The sequence below is a fragment of the Balaenoptera physalus genome (genome assembly GCF_965194825.1).
Source record: "Balaenoptera physalus genome assembly, chromosome: 7".
NCBI classification, from domain to species: Eukaryota; Metazoa; Chordata; class Mammalia; order Artiodactyla; family Balaenopteridae; genus Balaenoptera; species Balaenoptera physalus.
The window spans coordinates 121826114-121841969 of NC_138886.1; the positions used below are offsets into that span (position 1 = coordinate 121826114).

General features: G+C 43.6%; 1 protein-coding gene across 4 annotated transcripts in view; it reads right to left on the reverse strand.

The window, feature by feature from the left end:
- PALLD (palladin, cytoskeletal associated protein) overlaps positions 1 to 15856 on the reverse strand; it is a 378549-nt gene that overhangs the window by 335296 nt on the left and 27397 nt on the right. The gene's annotated exons all lie outside the window — the stretch shown is intronic.

The window sequence follows — 15856 nt, forward strand, 5'->3', positions numbered from 1 at the left end:
TTTACAGATCGTAGGTCTTGGGAATAGAAGTGATTAAAACTGTCCTCTGTGGGAAACACGAGCGGCTGACAACTCATTTTAGGAAGGCAGAGGAGGGCGGTGAGGGCTCCTAGGGCAGCAGCTACGCTGTCCTCGGACCCCGCTGCCCTCTCTCTGGCCCTGGTCCTCTCCTGCTGGCTTCGGGCCCTGTGCCCTGGCACCCGGCCCAGCCCTCCCCTTGGACTGGGCACCCTTGGATGTGGTCTGACCTCAACCGGGAACCCCGGAGACCCACCCCTAAGGGTCTGCCTCTGACTGAAATCTGGTGAATGTGCGAGCTGGAAAGAGATTTCTACCCTCGTCTTTCCTTAGACGTTTAAAGACGCTCAGCCACGAAGAGATGCCCATATTCGAAGAGCCTGACGAACCATTTAATATATTACATAAGATTATTTGACCATTCACACATTTATTCATCTGAAATTTCTCATTGTCAGTGGCCCAAACTTGCATTTCTATGCTCCTCTTCCTTCTGATGGGGCAAACCCTTCCCCGCTGTTGAGAATGCCCATCTTTAGCCTTGACATCGAGCTCCCTGTATTCGTCCCCCTTTGACCTCTCCTGGCACTGGCCCCTCGGCCCTAAGTTGGGGGGGCTTCCCACGAGGCTCAGGCACCAGGATTTGTGGCCCTGGCCCACCCCTCCCAGGGCCCAGCTGTCTCTATACCCAACACCATCCCCAGCTACCACCTCCCTGTCAGACTAGGCAAGACCTTTCCGGCGAATGTTCTACCTGGAGCTCAAAGTCAAGATCAACATATGACTGCCTTGTCCCTAACGTCCACAATAAGTCTGCATAATCCTTCACCTAGCCATTCAGACTAGGAATTTTAGGAATCGTCTTTATCGTTTCTGTTTTATTCTTAATTTCAATAACTCACCAAATCATCAAACCTATCTTCAAAATGTTCCCTGAATCTGGCCTCTCCTATCATGCCAGCTTTTTTCTCCCTCAGTTTCTTGCTGGCAACTCTTGTAATAACCTTCTAATTGATTTAACAGCCTCGAATCTCTTTCCCCAGCAATTAATTCTATTCACTGCTGCCAGAGTTAATGTTTTCTTTTATAATAACTGAATTAAAAAGTAATAAAAGATTATTGTAAAAATTAAAACAACAGCAGGTTAGAAAGGAAAAAGTGAGTCTTCTCTTGACTTCCCTGAGCTCCCAAAGGTCTGACGGATATTCTTTCAGACATCGTTCTAAAACATATGCACAGAAATACGATTGCCCTCAGGGTTCTGTTGAAAGGTTGGGGGTCAGCCTGAGTCTTCCTTTGGGTAACCTATTTTGATTCTTGAGAAGCTTTCAGCATTTTCTCTTCATCTTGAGATTTCCTCAAGAGCTCTATAAGTCTTTTAACATTCATTCTGCCCAAGTTCTGTCTGAAGACGCCTATGTTTCTTCAGCAAAGACTAATTTTCTTCTATTATTTCCCTTGGTGTTTTCCTTCCCCTACAGCTTCTCTTTCTTCTCCTTAACCTGCTGGACGGACCTTGGCCTCGTGACTCTCCCTCGGGTCTCTACCCTTTTGCCCACATTTATCATCTCTTTTTCTTTGTGATCTACATTCTCAGAACTTTCAAAACTTTTCCTTCCTTATAAGATAATTGGTCTTCTCCTTTGATTATTTAGATGACCCACTGAAATTTTTATTTTTGTAGTTCTATTTTAAATTTCACCATGTCTTGTTTTTTTTTTTCCTCCAAACAACACATTTTTATTTTACCAGTGCGATATCTTCTTATTGTTAACTAGGAATAAAAAAAAAAAAAAAAAGAGCTCCTTAAAATTTGTTCTTAAGCTACCTTAGCTGCTTCTTGGGATCATCCTATTTGTTCATCTTGATGAGCAGAGAGAAGTAAAGTTCTTTCATGCTATTTATTTTCCTATAATGCATGGCTATTCTTGGTGGTTAGATCACACTAATGAATCAAGGCCTCGGATGGCTGGCAAGAGTAATGCGCTGTTTCCCCTGCAGCAGTAAAGACCTTATTTCCCTGTGGGTTCTTTGCAATAAGAGTAGGGCCTATGGATGGGAAGATAGCCCTGGAAGACGCCCTATCCCACCTTCAAAACATCAAGGCAGGAGCGGATTTACCCCAGGGATACAGTGCTTTTCTGTTGGACACGCCCTCAGGAGGGCAGCTGTTTCTGTTGACGTGATGCCCACACCACGTCTATGCAGACAGCGCTGCATCCGCCCTGTATCTGTCTTGCATCAGCATTAAGTTGAGGGAGGACTTTCCATCAGCGTCGTAATTTTTCAGTGAGTATTTCTGAAGTGTGGCTGGGTTCTTTGGGTTCATCTCTAACCTTTACATCCTGAGGCTCTTAGGCCACGTTCACTGGAGCTGAGTCACAAGGTGGGGGACTGTCACCACCCAGAGTCACACCCACATCACTCCTGACTCTGCAGCTTTGCTCCAGGTCAGCATGTGGCGCCTTGTCATTGCTCTGCTTTAGGGGGAATGACATCCACACCCGGGACATTCTCTCCAGAGACTTGGAGGCACAGCCTTTATTCCCGGAAACTTGTTCAAGCAAAATAATCATAAGGTCCTGGGCCTAACCATTAATTTCAGATTCATCACCAGCGGCTTAAAAATTATATCTAGTCTTCTTAAGCAATGCTGTTTGTTATTCTAAAACAGCCTTATTACCAAGTATTACAACAAATGGTAGAAAAAGGAAAAAGTCATCACATAGTCCCCCAATTATACATATTCATGTATATATATACATACCCATAAATGTAAAATCAATAAAGTTCATTACTATAACCAATCACTAATAGTAAAATATTTTTTTGTTACTCATACCTTGAGTTAGGGGTATGTGATAAGAGGGAAAACATTTTAAAATACAATTTATAGTTTATACAAGAATTTAAGTAGAGAATTCTCAGTGGGAAATATCTAGGCGTCAGATATCCGGAAAAGATGAAAATTATAATTCGAAAAGATACATGCACCCCAATGTTCATAGCAGCACTATTTACAATAGTCAAGACATGGAAGCAACCTAAGTGTCCATCAACAGAGGAATGGATAAAGAAGATGTGGTACATATATACAATGGAATACTACTCAGCCATAAAAAAGAATGAAATAATGCCATTTGCAGCAACACAGATGGACCTAGAGATTATCACACTAAGTGAGGTAAGTCAGACAAAGACAACTATCATAGGATATCACTTATATGTGGAATCTAAAAACGTGATACAAATGAACTTATTTACAAAACAGAAGCAGATTCACAGACATAGAAAACAAACTTATGGTTACCAAAGGGGAAAGGGGGGGAGGGATAAATTAGGAGTTTGGGATTAACATACACACACTGCTATATAAAAAATAACCAACAAGGACCTACTGTATAGCACAGGGAACTATAGTCAATATTTCGTAATAACCTATAAGGGAAAAGAATCTGAAAAAGAATATATATATGTATAAGTACATATACATATTTATGTATAACTGAAGCGCTTTGCTGTAGAGCAGAAATTAACACAACACTGCAAATCAACTATATTCCAATTAAAAAACAAAGATGGTACCAAAGCTTCAGAGGAGAGGAATGTTGTCCCATCTATTAGAGGAAAATAAATCAGAGCTTCTAATGCTGCCCAAGTGAGGAGGGAGGTTGAGCAGTGAGGGTCAGAGAGGCGAGAGCAGGATGGGGAGGGGCCAGGAGCAGGCAGATCTGGTGAAGCTTAAGATGGCGTTTCGTCCCCAGCTTATCCGCCCTCTTAGCTCACATGTACTGCGGTGTTCCTGTGATCTCTCATCTGTTTGCTTTCACACCAGTTTCGTGAAGATCATCAGGCTCATGAGTGAAAACATTGCAAACGTGGAACTGGGGGAGATGCTGAATTCCCACCCCTGAGCCCCTGGGAGCAGCAGGGACAGGAGCCCCGGGGGTGAGGAGAAAGACGGAGGAAACCCTAGGGTGCGTTCTGGACTTTCTCAAACGCTGCAACTGGCAAGAGCGGGAGACGATTATGTCTGCCTCCTGAGAGGCAGGGGCCTCCAGTTACAAGTAACTGTGCTGTCTGCCTCCCTCCTGAACTTCCACGTTTCCCGGATGATGGACCACATCCTTGTACCTCTGACGCCTGACAGAATTTGACCCTCGGGGCGTGTCTGTCAAGGTTCATCCCCTGAATAACACATTCCAAATCCATGTGACAGACATTCAGTAACAACGTGAGTGGAAAGGCAGAGGGCCACTTGCAATGAAGTCTTCATTTAGGGAGAAGGTTGAGATTACTGGTTAAAATACTGGACTTCCAGTCTTTGAGTCCTTAGTGAGCTGTCCTTTGTTGCCGACTACAGTGGATAAATTAGCCTTAACTATTGTTATTCCACTTCTGTCAAAAAAGATTTATCTGCTCTTCTGGAGAGTAAATCGTCATCAAGGATGTCATTCAATTCTTTCAATGTGTAATTATTCTTACACAGAACCTGAGGACCACAGCACTTGGTGAAATAAAATATTTTAAAAATGGTTGAGAAACATGAACCTACTTTGAAAAGTACACATACTGTATGGAATTCAGTTTTCATTAAAATGAAAATAAACATCTGGGCCAATATTTCAGGTGAAGAAGGTATATATTTTGCTTTGATTTCTTTAAACATTTATTTTCATTTATTTAACCTGGCTTTTAGTTTGAAAAACAAAAATGTTAATACTCAGTCATTTTGTTTGTAATTATTTGACTTAAAATTGCACCCACTTCCTTTGGTTTTGTGATTGTCTTTGACCGTGCCCTGATACCTTCCACCAGAGAAGCTTTGGTTGCCCTGGATCTCAGGTAGTTTTTGAACATGAAATGTCTCATTTTTTTTCATATTAAATAAGTCTTTGGTTTTAATAAATCAGATGCAAATTAAAAGGAGCAATTTATCAGGTTAATTTTCTGGAGGGGAAAACTAGCTGTGGTCTCTCTACCTGCGTCTTGGTCGTCGGAGTCTGAGGGCCCCTCGTAACTGTGTGTGTCCTGCCCTCCTTCTGGCCTCACACCTGCGCTTGGACTGGGCTTCGAGTCACGTGACTGAGGAGGGGTCAAGCTCTGGGGGGCGGAGCACAGAACTCCAAGGTGGTCCTGCTTCTCATGCTGGGCACTTCCTCCTTACCCTTGATCTGGACTCCTCTTCCTGGTTCACACTATAGCCCTGCTGTACCACCCCCTCACCCTCCCCCCATGACACCCCGTGTCCTGTACTCACACTGGAGTCCACTCCGCGCAGGATAACAGGCGCGGAACCAATGTCTAAGATACACCTGTGGTGCAAGTCCCCAAGTGGAATAGAAAGTGGAAGAAGATAATAAATGGTTGCTTTAAGTTCTGAGTTTTGGGGTGGTTTGTTACGCACCATTAGGTATGCAGAAAACCATTTCAAATACATAAACCACCAACGATCAGCAAGGCCGTCGAATAGCCAACCTTTTGGCCTTAGTAATCCCTGATACACCATTAACCACGTTTACGGCTTTGGGTAATTCCTCACCTCTTTGAGTCTCGGTTTCCTCCGTGTAAAATGGTGATACAAGAATGATGGCACCCACCCCCGGGAGCTCTTGTGAGGACTGGACGAGAGAATGGATGTGAAATCCTTAGAGAAATGCCGGGTGTATATAATGCTCAGTTCGGTGTTACTCATTCTTTTGCTCACTGACGGAGAATGTACAAACAAGGACATTCAAATGACATCAAATGTGTTTTGCACCTTCACATCAATGTGGTTCTTTTTACCAAATATCAGAATTGAAGTTGGAGTTTAATTAAAAAGCCTAAAACAGTGAGACATGAAAGGGGGCAAAGAGGTGAAAAAATAACTTCTGAGCCGTGAGTAGCCCAGAATTCACCTTAGCAATTTCACGGTAAAGGTCTTCAGGACCCAGTCATGCTGCCACATCTGGGTTACGAGGACTGTGGGTCATCTTCTAACACAGGAATGGGCGATCAGACGGAGGGCGCATCAGTGTGGTCCAAGCTAGGAAGAGAGGACGCACCACATCCCAGATAACACAGGGAGGGTTTCGTGAAAGGACGGGATCGAAAGATGTCGTCAGGGTTTCAGCAAAGCCCAGGGAGGACACGTCACCCGAGGGCTACAGGGCAGATGGTCACCACCCCTCTGCTTGCAGGGAGAAGCAGCCTCCTTAACCCAGCAGACGGCATCATGTTGACGGGGACCTTCACTGGATGGAGGTTAAACTCGTAGGGAGGAAGCCAGGGGTCTAAGTACCTTGAATTCCTCTCCTTCTTTCCTCTGCCAGGGCTCCCCAGGTGGGAGCTGCACACAGCCAGAGCCTGGAGTCTGCTGTGGTCCAAGCAGGTCACAGGGCAGGAGAGTGGGGTGGAGGAGTGGAAGGAAGGCCCGATACCCGGGGCAAAAGTGCCAGGAGCAGACTAACAGATCCTCTTGTTGAAATACTTGTATTTTTATAATCTCAGTGCAATTTTGTGGCAGCTTGGACCAAAGTGATATTTGCAGGTTTCTTTTCTGATCCACGAAGGAGACTCTGTGAAGGCACAGGGACCCCAAGGGGGTCCCTCTCAACATCCCTGGTCCCTGGGCTCTAGGTCATCAGGACCAACCGTGGGCATCGCTCCATCACTTGGGAAGCACTGCGGTCAAGTGCTGTGGGGAGCAGCTCCCAAAGCCACAGCTGGGCAGCAAGGGGAGGCTCGCTTGTTAACGGACCTGTCTGATCAGCCTCTGTCTTATCTGGAAGCAGCTGGCCTCTGGCTGTCCTGATGGCCCCCAGCACTCCACTCTCTCCAGCGCTGCCTTTTCTTCTTTCTTCTTGGAGCAGCTTCTGATGCCTCTTTCCAATTCTCTTTTTGGAGTCTTCATTTGCCTCTGTAGGTTTTTAACCTGACTTCAAGCTTGCTCACTGCTCTGGTAATCTAAGCTCCATGGACCGTGTCTGGCTGACTAAACAGCCGTGAGGTGAGGGTCTGAGGACCACTCTCCAGGCCGGAGCCCCGGGCGTTTTCCAATACACATTCCCCATCACCCTCAGCATGAAGTGGAGGTGATGGGCGCAGGCGTGGGCTGTGTCTGATGCTCAGAGGAAACCAAGTTGTGTTTCTGTAGATCCACCTGAGGGGCAAGCCGGCCTCCTAGACCAAAGGGAAGCCAGGGGATGAAAGACAGAGCTGATTTGCAAGGTGGGCGTGCGAGCGAAGATGGACCCAACTCCTGCTTCAGCTTGGGTCATAATTTACTCTGATTCCATAGATGCGAGACAATAACATTTCAACCCAAGCAAACTGTAATGAAAGACAGGTTTTGCCTGGGTTTGATCTCTTCCTGATTTGTCACGATCCGAAAGCCAGAAAACCATCAAAAGGAGAAGAGAAACGTGTGACAGTTGAGAACTTGAGGAAGACCTGTGAAGTCAGGGACCGCTGAGGTCCCCAGGGTGGCCGAGAGGGCGGCTGTGCTCCCAGAAGAGCAGGGCTTGGGGAGCCCGGGGGGTGTGGGCAGCTGGATCCCGAGCTGGCAGGCAATGGGCAGCCTACAGGTCTCCTCAGAAGACACACCTTTAAATTCCAAAGGGCTAAAGCCACTTTACACAGCACGCTGGATGAATGCATGCTAAGATCTTAAGATTTACAGATGAAAGGGACTGGGTGAGTGTGTAATTTTTTAATTGCCAGCGTAAGTATCACGGGTATCCATTGTCTATTATACGGTGTTAGTAAGGGTACTTTGATTTGGGGCTGGAGAGACACACCTTGTTAATGGATTCATCTCTCTACCTGCATTGGCCTGTTAGGAATTGGAAAGAAACACAATCCAAGCACAATAGTTCTCATACCAGAGTGGTTCTACAGGTTGTTTTCCTGTGGTGTAGCCGTTATTTAAACTGAGAACAGTACCACCTCCGATTTGAGGTAACACGTTGCCTTGTTCCCTTAACAAATAGTGGAACGAATGGGACACTTAAAACAGATGCTCCAATTCCCTCCAATTAAACTTGTTTTCTCAAATTTTAGGACCTAGGATAGAAATGCATTGGCCAAGATGTCTGTGGAACGGAGCGTATACAACAAGGTAACCCATATTTCCTGCAAGTGAAACTGACCCAAACCTGCGCAAAAGTTGGCATTTTCCTGGAGAATTCCCAGCTTCACAGGTATCGCCTGCCCCCCTTGGTCCCCACACCATACGGCCCCTGGGGTTTTTTTTTGCTGGGCTGAGGCATATCTGCCACTTGACTGTTCACGTGGACCTTTCATGCTATCACGACGCTCATCCTAGGTGTTGCCCAGAGGCCCATCTAATTTCTTCAGTAAGGATACTTCCCTCTTAATAGCCGCCTGTTCAAAGTTTTATTCTGTAAAAAGGTACCTATTGTGTTTTAAGTTACCGTGGGCTTTTTCAGAACAGGTCTATCTGAAATCAATTACACTAACAGGCTGGTGTTCCTGGGGCCTGTTCCCCCTTTACCTCAGGCAGCGAAGGTTTGTCCTTGCTCTGGAGAGGGATGGCTCTGTGTCGGATTCTGGCCACCAATACATTCTTCATTAAAACGCTGGCCACTAAACACACAAATTAAATAGTACCACAGCGGACTACAAAGCATGCCTTCCTGTCCTGCTTGGGATTACTGCTCTGTTCACCCGAGAGACCTGGCTAAGCGGCTCTGCCACTGGAGGTTAAGGTCCCTCCCTCAGAAGCTGCATCAGCGCAAAGATGCTGGCCCCCCTGCCACGTCCACACCGTGATGGGCTGGGACTGGACACCGTGCACTGTCTCCTCAGGAGGACCAGTGATCCTTTCCCGCTCCAGGTTTCCTTAACTTCACCTGGGGCAATGAAAAGAAGTCATTCACCAGCATTTTGCTTTTAGAGAAATGGTGACTCCTGTGTTGGGCGTTTGTAATGGTAAACTGGGGCTCACCTGTCTCTGTTGGGGGTGCCACTGTGTAAGAAGGGCTGTACACCCCACTCTGCTTTGTGTGGCAGAATTGTGTAGTGGACAATTGGGCAGTTTTCCTAAACTATTCATGTCTTAGTGTAAGAGGGAAGAACAAATCTGACGCTGTATTAGATCTGTCTCTTTTACTTTCACCTTTGTATTCTATTGCCTTTGCTACAAGCTAATCACTAAAAGAATGTTGCCTATAGCCTGAAATATATAGGAAACCCATTCTCAAGGCTCTGACCTTGAAAGGTATACCACTTTTCCATTCATATAGAGATAAAAAGTTGCAGAACAGAGAATAACGTTTGCCTTGTTGGAGGTTTACAGGAACATCACGACCTGACCTGCGTGGGTGGATGCAAGAACAAAGGATGCCGACGGCACCAAGACGTCTGCAACAACCAGCCGCGCCCCTCCCCTTTTAGTAAAAGAAGCCTGAATTCTAACTCAGGGAAGAGGGTTCTTTGGGACACTGGTCCATCTTCTCCGTCTGCTGGCTTTCTGGAAAAGTCACTCTTCTTTGCCCCAACAACTTGTCTCTCGATTTAATGGCCTGTCCTGCAGCAAGCAGTACGAGCTTGAACTCGGTAACATCAGTTCCTTGTTTTGAAAATGGAGATAATAATATTGCAGTTCATTGGACTTAACATGCCACTCACTGTAAGGCACCATTATTTTGTAAACCATGAAGAAAGAAGAAAACAGCATGTAGTAACTACGATGCAAATAACTAAAACAACAGCAAAATAAACAGCTCTGACCAAGTTTGTGTGTGCACAGGCAAAGACAACCACGTCATGACTGTAGTCTGACAGTGACTGTAAAATGCCCTTTGCTGCAAGATGCGTTCCGATTACAGAGACGAGAAAATGTGACAAAATATGCGTCTTAGAATCCAAGAAATATGGTAGCATCTAGGATTAAGTGAGTTTATAAATAAAGCTCTTAGGAGTGTCTGGCACATGCTAAGTACTCAAGAAACGTTGGCTGTTAATGTTAGTATATTTATTATGATTAGTAGGGGGATGACTACAACTTTCATGAGGTTTCAACGTCAGTAGCTCTGGAAGACACATAAAGAGGAATTATAAGCACATGACAAGCATGGGGCTGAGAATGATAAGCACAGGGCTGAGAAGGATGAAAGTGACATCGTAGCATCAGCTCCCTGCACTTTGGTGGTGTGGTGACTCTGTCTAAGGAGGCACAGACACACGTGGTGCTGGTCACAGGCCAGTCAGCCTCTGTGTTGACTTCCAAAGTCTCCTCATCAGGGGATGGCCAGGCCCTGGACAGGAGTGAGTGGGCCGAGCAAAGCCCTTACCCTTGACCTAGTCCCCGTGTCAGTGCTGTTATTCCAGGAATCTTGCTGGTCCGTACTGGTCCCTTTCATCTTCACCAAATTCATGCAGTGATGTGGAGAATTCTTAATCTCTGTCGGTGGTGGTTTAAAACCCAAAACTGAAACAGAAGCATTTTCTACCTCACCTCCCAGACTTCACATCTATCGCCCTTTCTATGCAGAAGCACAATTGGAACATTCTCTGATAATGCAACTGGTCTGTGATAACTTCTGTGATGGCAAAAATGATTTTGAAGATCTTTCTGGCTTTTAAAGGAAGAACCAACGACCTCCAAATGTGAATTTTCTTCTCCCCCCACCCTCCCCTGCCCTCCCTTTTTCTTTTTTCTCCTTCTTCAAAGATTCTCCTCCATTACTTGGAAATCCTTTCCCCACACTTGTTTTCTATTTTTCCGTTAGAAAATACATCTCCATTCCAGCAATCAAGGCTCAAATCTGTTACCTTAGGGAAAAAAATCCCGACGTTATTTTATTTAGGGTTTCTGGCCCACATGTGGATTATATAACCAGTGATTGGAAACTCGTTTCTGTGGCCCAGTTTACCATATGCTGGTACACAGAACCAGACTTCACTGTTAGAGCTTATAACCAAGTTTCCACTTGCAACTAGTAATTTTTCTGCCAGGAAACATGTTGATTGAGTTTATCAATGCTCAGGTGACTAGCAGTTTACTCCTATTCCAGCAGATATTAAATAGGACACTACTTCTTGGCTCAAAGAAACTGCAAGTAGGTTCCAGTCTTTTTTTTAATCGACGGCTGCTCAGCAGTTAGTTGTGATTTTGGTGTTCTCGTGAGAGGAGGTGAGCTCAGGTCCTTCTATCCACCATCCTGCTCCAAAATCTCTCACAGAAACTAAAATTAAATAGGAAAGAGTCATGTCTATTGCTACACACCAACTGATACGACATTTTTGCATCTTGGTCAGCACGAGAGCGTATCAAGTTGCAGACTTATCATTGTATTTGCTACAGTTGTGTTTATAAAGTAACTTCATCAAAAGAATGCAGCTTCCAAGCAGAGCTGGAGAATTGCTGTGATTACGCCTAAACAGACTCAGGGGTCCACATGCGGTGTGGCCCCAGGCAAATGAATAAACTGCAGGGGTCCTTAGAACAACTCTGCAGAAAGGATTCCAGATGCTGCGCAGTTTTGACAGTGAAAGTATTTGAAACTTGAGTCAAATTCTTTCGAAACAACTGTTTCACAGTAGTCTGCATAAGAATCAATGAAACTTCCAAAAAGCACATTCTTTTCCTTGTGAGAGCTTTGCTGTATGGTAGAATACTCAGCAGGAAGAAAATACAAAGTCAAAGCCAATTTATGTAGCTGAGGGAAGAGCCTGCCTTTGTTACCTAAATTGCCTTTGGAGTTTTCTTCCTGCTGAAATTACTGGAATACAAAAACAGGGAGTGGCTGAATCGTAAGGGAACCCTTTTCAACAGGCTTTAGCAAATATTTAACAAGGAACCTGAAGTAAACTCAGGAAAACTGTTAAACAGTTTAAAAAGCAGCAAGAAAACAATAGTCGAAGAGATCTGATTTTTGGAAGGCTTTCCAAGTTGACAGTAATGCGCAATAAGGCTGACATTTGGAAACAGAGGATGGGGAGATAATCAGCTGTGTGAGGGAGGGGTAGAGAGACACCTCCAAGACATACTGTATTCCTTAACAATTATCTGTTTAGCCTGTAATGCTGAAATGTCCCCTTTCCATAAACGATACCATTGTGAGTACTTAGCAGTACAAAAGAGAGCTGCAGTATGAAGATTTTGAAGAAATGAAACAGATCCAAAGATTTTTGAGAAGGCAGCACACAGGGAGTTTACACCAAATCAATGACAATAAACAATAAAGTGAATGCTTTGTAATAATAATACATAACTTAATAATACCTTAATATTTATTAAGATGCTACTATGTGTCTGGCACAGTTTTAAATTCTTTCCCTGTGTTCACTGACTTAACACTCATAATAACCCCACAGGTAGGTACTTTTGTTATTCCCATTTTACCAACAAGGAAACTGCGGCACAGAAAGGGTAAAAGACTTGCCAAGGTGACCTGAGATTCACACTCTTGCTCCGGAAGCTAACTGTCAGACACTAGCTCTTTTGTTGTTTGTTCCACAAGTGAATATATATATATACTTTATGCACAAGCATATTTTTAATTCTAAAGGGATTCTCTGTGACTACCTTTATTTCTTAGGAAAATTTACGTTAGTGTTTGTTTATTGATTGCTTTTCTTGTTAAATCCAGAAACTTGGCCATTGAGATGGTGCCTGAAATGATGGAATCAATTCTTTAGAACAAGTGCTACTGTCTAATTTGGCTACTGCTACTTTATGGCTAGAGACCGATGACTTACAATGGATTCAAATTTCTGGCTAGAGCAACACCCCACATTTGCCTTGGACATCAAATGTGCTTCTTGGTTCATGGAGATATCAGATGTTTAGCATCATCACGCGAAGTGGAGCAGGCCTGTCACAGCATCGTGGGTCGTGGGTTGACCAGGGAGTGGTGACAGGCAGCTGCTGTCACTCTGTAATGTTCAAACCAAGGAACAGCAGCTTCACACAACAGGGGCAATGTTTCCTGGGCTCAGGAGTTGATACTGGTCCCAGTTCTCTCACTGGTCCACAGAAGCATCAGTGCCGATGTCTTTAGGTGGTTGAAGTGTTGTAGAGATACGACCAACTTTTCAAGTGAGATTTACAAGGAGGCAGATACTGGGGGGAAACAGGGATTGAGAAAGAAGGCAAAGGGTGGGGAAGAGGACAAACAGTGTGACTGGTTGTATCCTGTTAATTTATTAACTCCCAGAAAGGAACCTTGTGGAGGAATCAGAGATAAGCCTGTATCTTCATTGCAGTGAAAATGAAGGTACCACCCTGTTGCTTCACCTCTCCTGGCTTCTGGTTCATTGGAGGTTTAAGGTCCCAGAGAACATTTATTGTAAAATATAAAAGACTCAGTTTTTCAATTCAGTGCAAACGTACAGAGAAAGAAAAAAATATTTTTAATGAATTAAAAGAAATGATACTTAAGTATGAGTAGGAAACTATAAAATTAAGTGGTGTCATTTCCCTTGGATTCTGTCCCATTTTGCTTGCTCTTGTCACCCAAATATGATGATGGGGGTGGGGTGACAGTTGTTTTGGCGAGGTGGTGATATGCCGCTCTCATTAATCTTCAAACATTTGCTAATTTTAAAAAGGTACCATGTACGTGTGTGTATTTGCATGTGTGTGTGTCTGTGTGTCTAAATATGGACATTCTTTATTAAGAATGAGAGGCTCACAGACAAGTTTTTGTACCCTCGGCAGCCAATGAACTGGGTAGATGACACCATAAAAGATCTTTGGCACAGGACAAAATACATGTAGTGTTCTAGGAAGAACACCATGAATTTAAAATAAGAACAATTTTAAAAGCTCAAAAAATAAACTCCAAACGGATTAAAGACCTAAGTGTAAGGCCAGACACTATAAAACTCTTAAAGGAAAACACAGGCAGAACACTCTTTGACATAAATCACAGCAAGATCCTTTTTGACCCACCTGCTAGACAAATGGAAATAAAAGCAAAAATAAACAAATGGGACCTAATGAAACAAAAGCTTTTGCACAGCAAAGGAAACTATAAACAAGACGAAAAGACAACCCTCAGAATGGGAGAAAATATTTGCAAACGAAACAACTGACAAAGGATTAATCTCCAAAATATACAAGCAGCTCATGCAGCTCAATATCAAAAAAACAAACAACCCAATCCAAAAATGGGCAGAAGACCTAAATAGACATTTCTCCAAAGAAGATATACAGATTGCCAACAGACACATGAAAGGATGCTCAACATCACTAATCATTAGAGAAATGCAAATCAAAACTACAATGAGGTATCACCTCACACCGGTCAGAATGGCCAGCATCAAAAAGTCTACAAACAATAAATGCTGGAGAGGGTGTAGAGAAAAGGGAACCCTCTTGCACTGCTGGTGGGAATGTAAACTGATACAGCCACTATGGAGAACAGTATGGAGGTTCCTTAAAAAACTAAAAATAGAACTACCATACGACCCAGCAATCCCACTACTGGGCATACACCCTGAGAAAACCATAATTCAAAAAGAGTCATGTACCACAGTGTTCATTGCAGCTATATTCACAATAGCCAGTACATAGAAGCAACCTAAGTGTCCACTGACAGATGAATGGATAAAGATGTGGCACATACATACAATGGAATATTACTCAGCCATAAAAAGAGATGAAATTGAGCTATTTGTAGAGTCTGTCATACAGAGTGAAGTAAGTCAGAAAGAGAAAAACAAATACCATATGTTAACACATACATATGGAAACTAAAAAAAAAAATGGTTCTGAAGAACCTAGGGGCAGGACAGGAATAAAGACGCAGACGTAGAGAATGGACTTGAGGACACGGGAAAGGGGAAGGGTAAGCTGGGATGAAGTGAGAGAGTGGCATGGACATATATATACTACCAAACGTAAAATAGCTAGCTAGTGGGAAGCAGCTGCATAGCACAGGGAGGGCAGCTCAGTGCTTTGTGACCACCTACAGGGGTGGGATAGGGAGGGTGGGAGGGAGACGCAAGAGGGAGGAGATATGGGGATATATGTATATGTATAGCTGATTCACTTTGTTATACAGCAGAAACTAACACACCATTGTAAAGCAATTATACTCCAATAAAGATGTTAATAAATAAATAAATAAAAGCTCTGAAATATAACTAAAACAAGCCAGAAAATGGATTAACTTAAATCTCATGAGGGCAAAAGCGTAAGAGCCAACTGAGTTCATTCTCACTGTTTAACACTGAGACATTTTCTGGATGTGTTTATGGATCAAACATGCCATTCATTAGAAACACTGCTACAGAAAGTACCAAATACATACTTGGGCTGGTAGAGGGAAATAAAAAGTCAATAATTTTCAATAAGTAAAGAATAAGATAATGTACACCTGTGTCTCCACTGCCCAGCTTAAGACGTGACACAGTGCCATGACTGTTGCAGCCCCTGTGCCTTCCCTACCGATCACATTCTTTACAACATGAAGCAGTGTGGAGGTGCCTCAGAAAAGGAAAAAATAGGACAACGACACAATCCAGCAATCCCACTCCTAGTATTTTTTTTTTTTTTGGAGTATAGTTGCTTTATAATATTGTGTTAGTTCATACTGTACAGCAAAGTGAATCAGCTATACATACACATATATACCCTCTTTTTTGGATTTCCTTCCCATTTAGGTCACCAGACAGCATTGAGTAGAGTTCCCTGTGCTATATAGTAGGTTCTCATTAGTTATCTATTTTATATATAGTATCAACAGTGTATATATGTGAATACTAATCTCCCAATTTATCCCACCACCCCCTCCCGCCTTGGTATCCATATGTTTGTTCCCTACGTGTGTCTCTTTCTGCTTTGTAAATAAGATAGTCTATACCAATTTTTCCAGGTTCCACA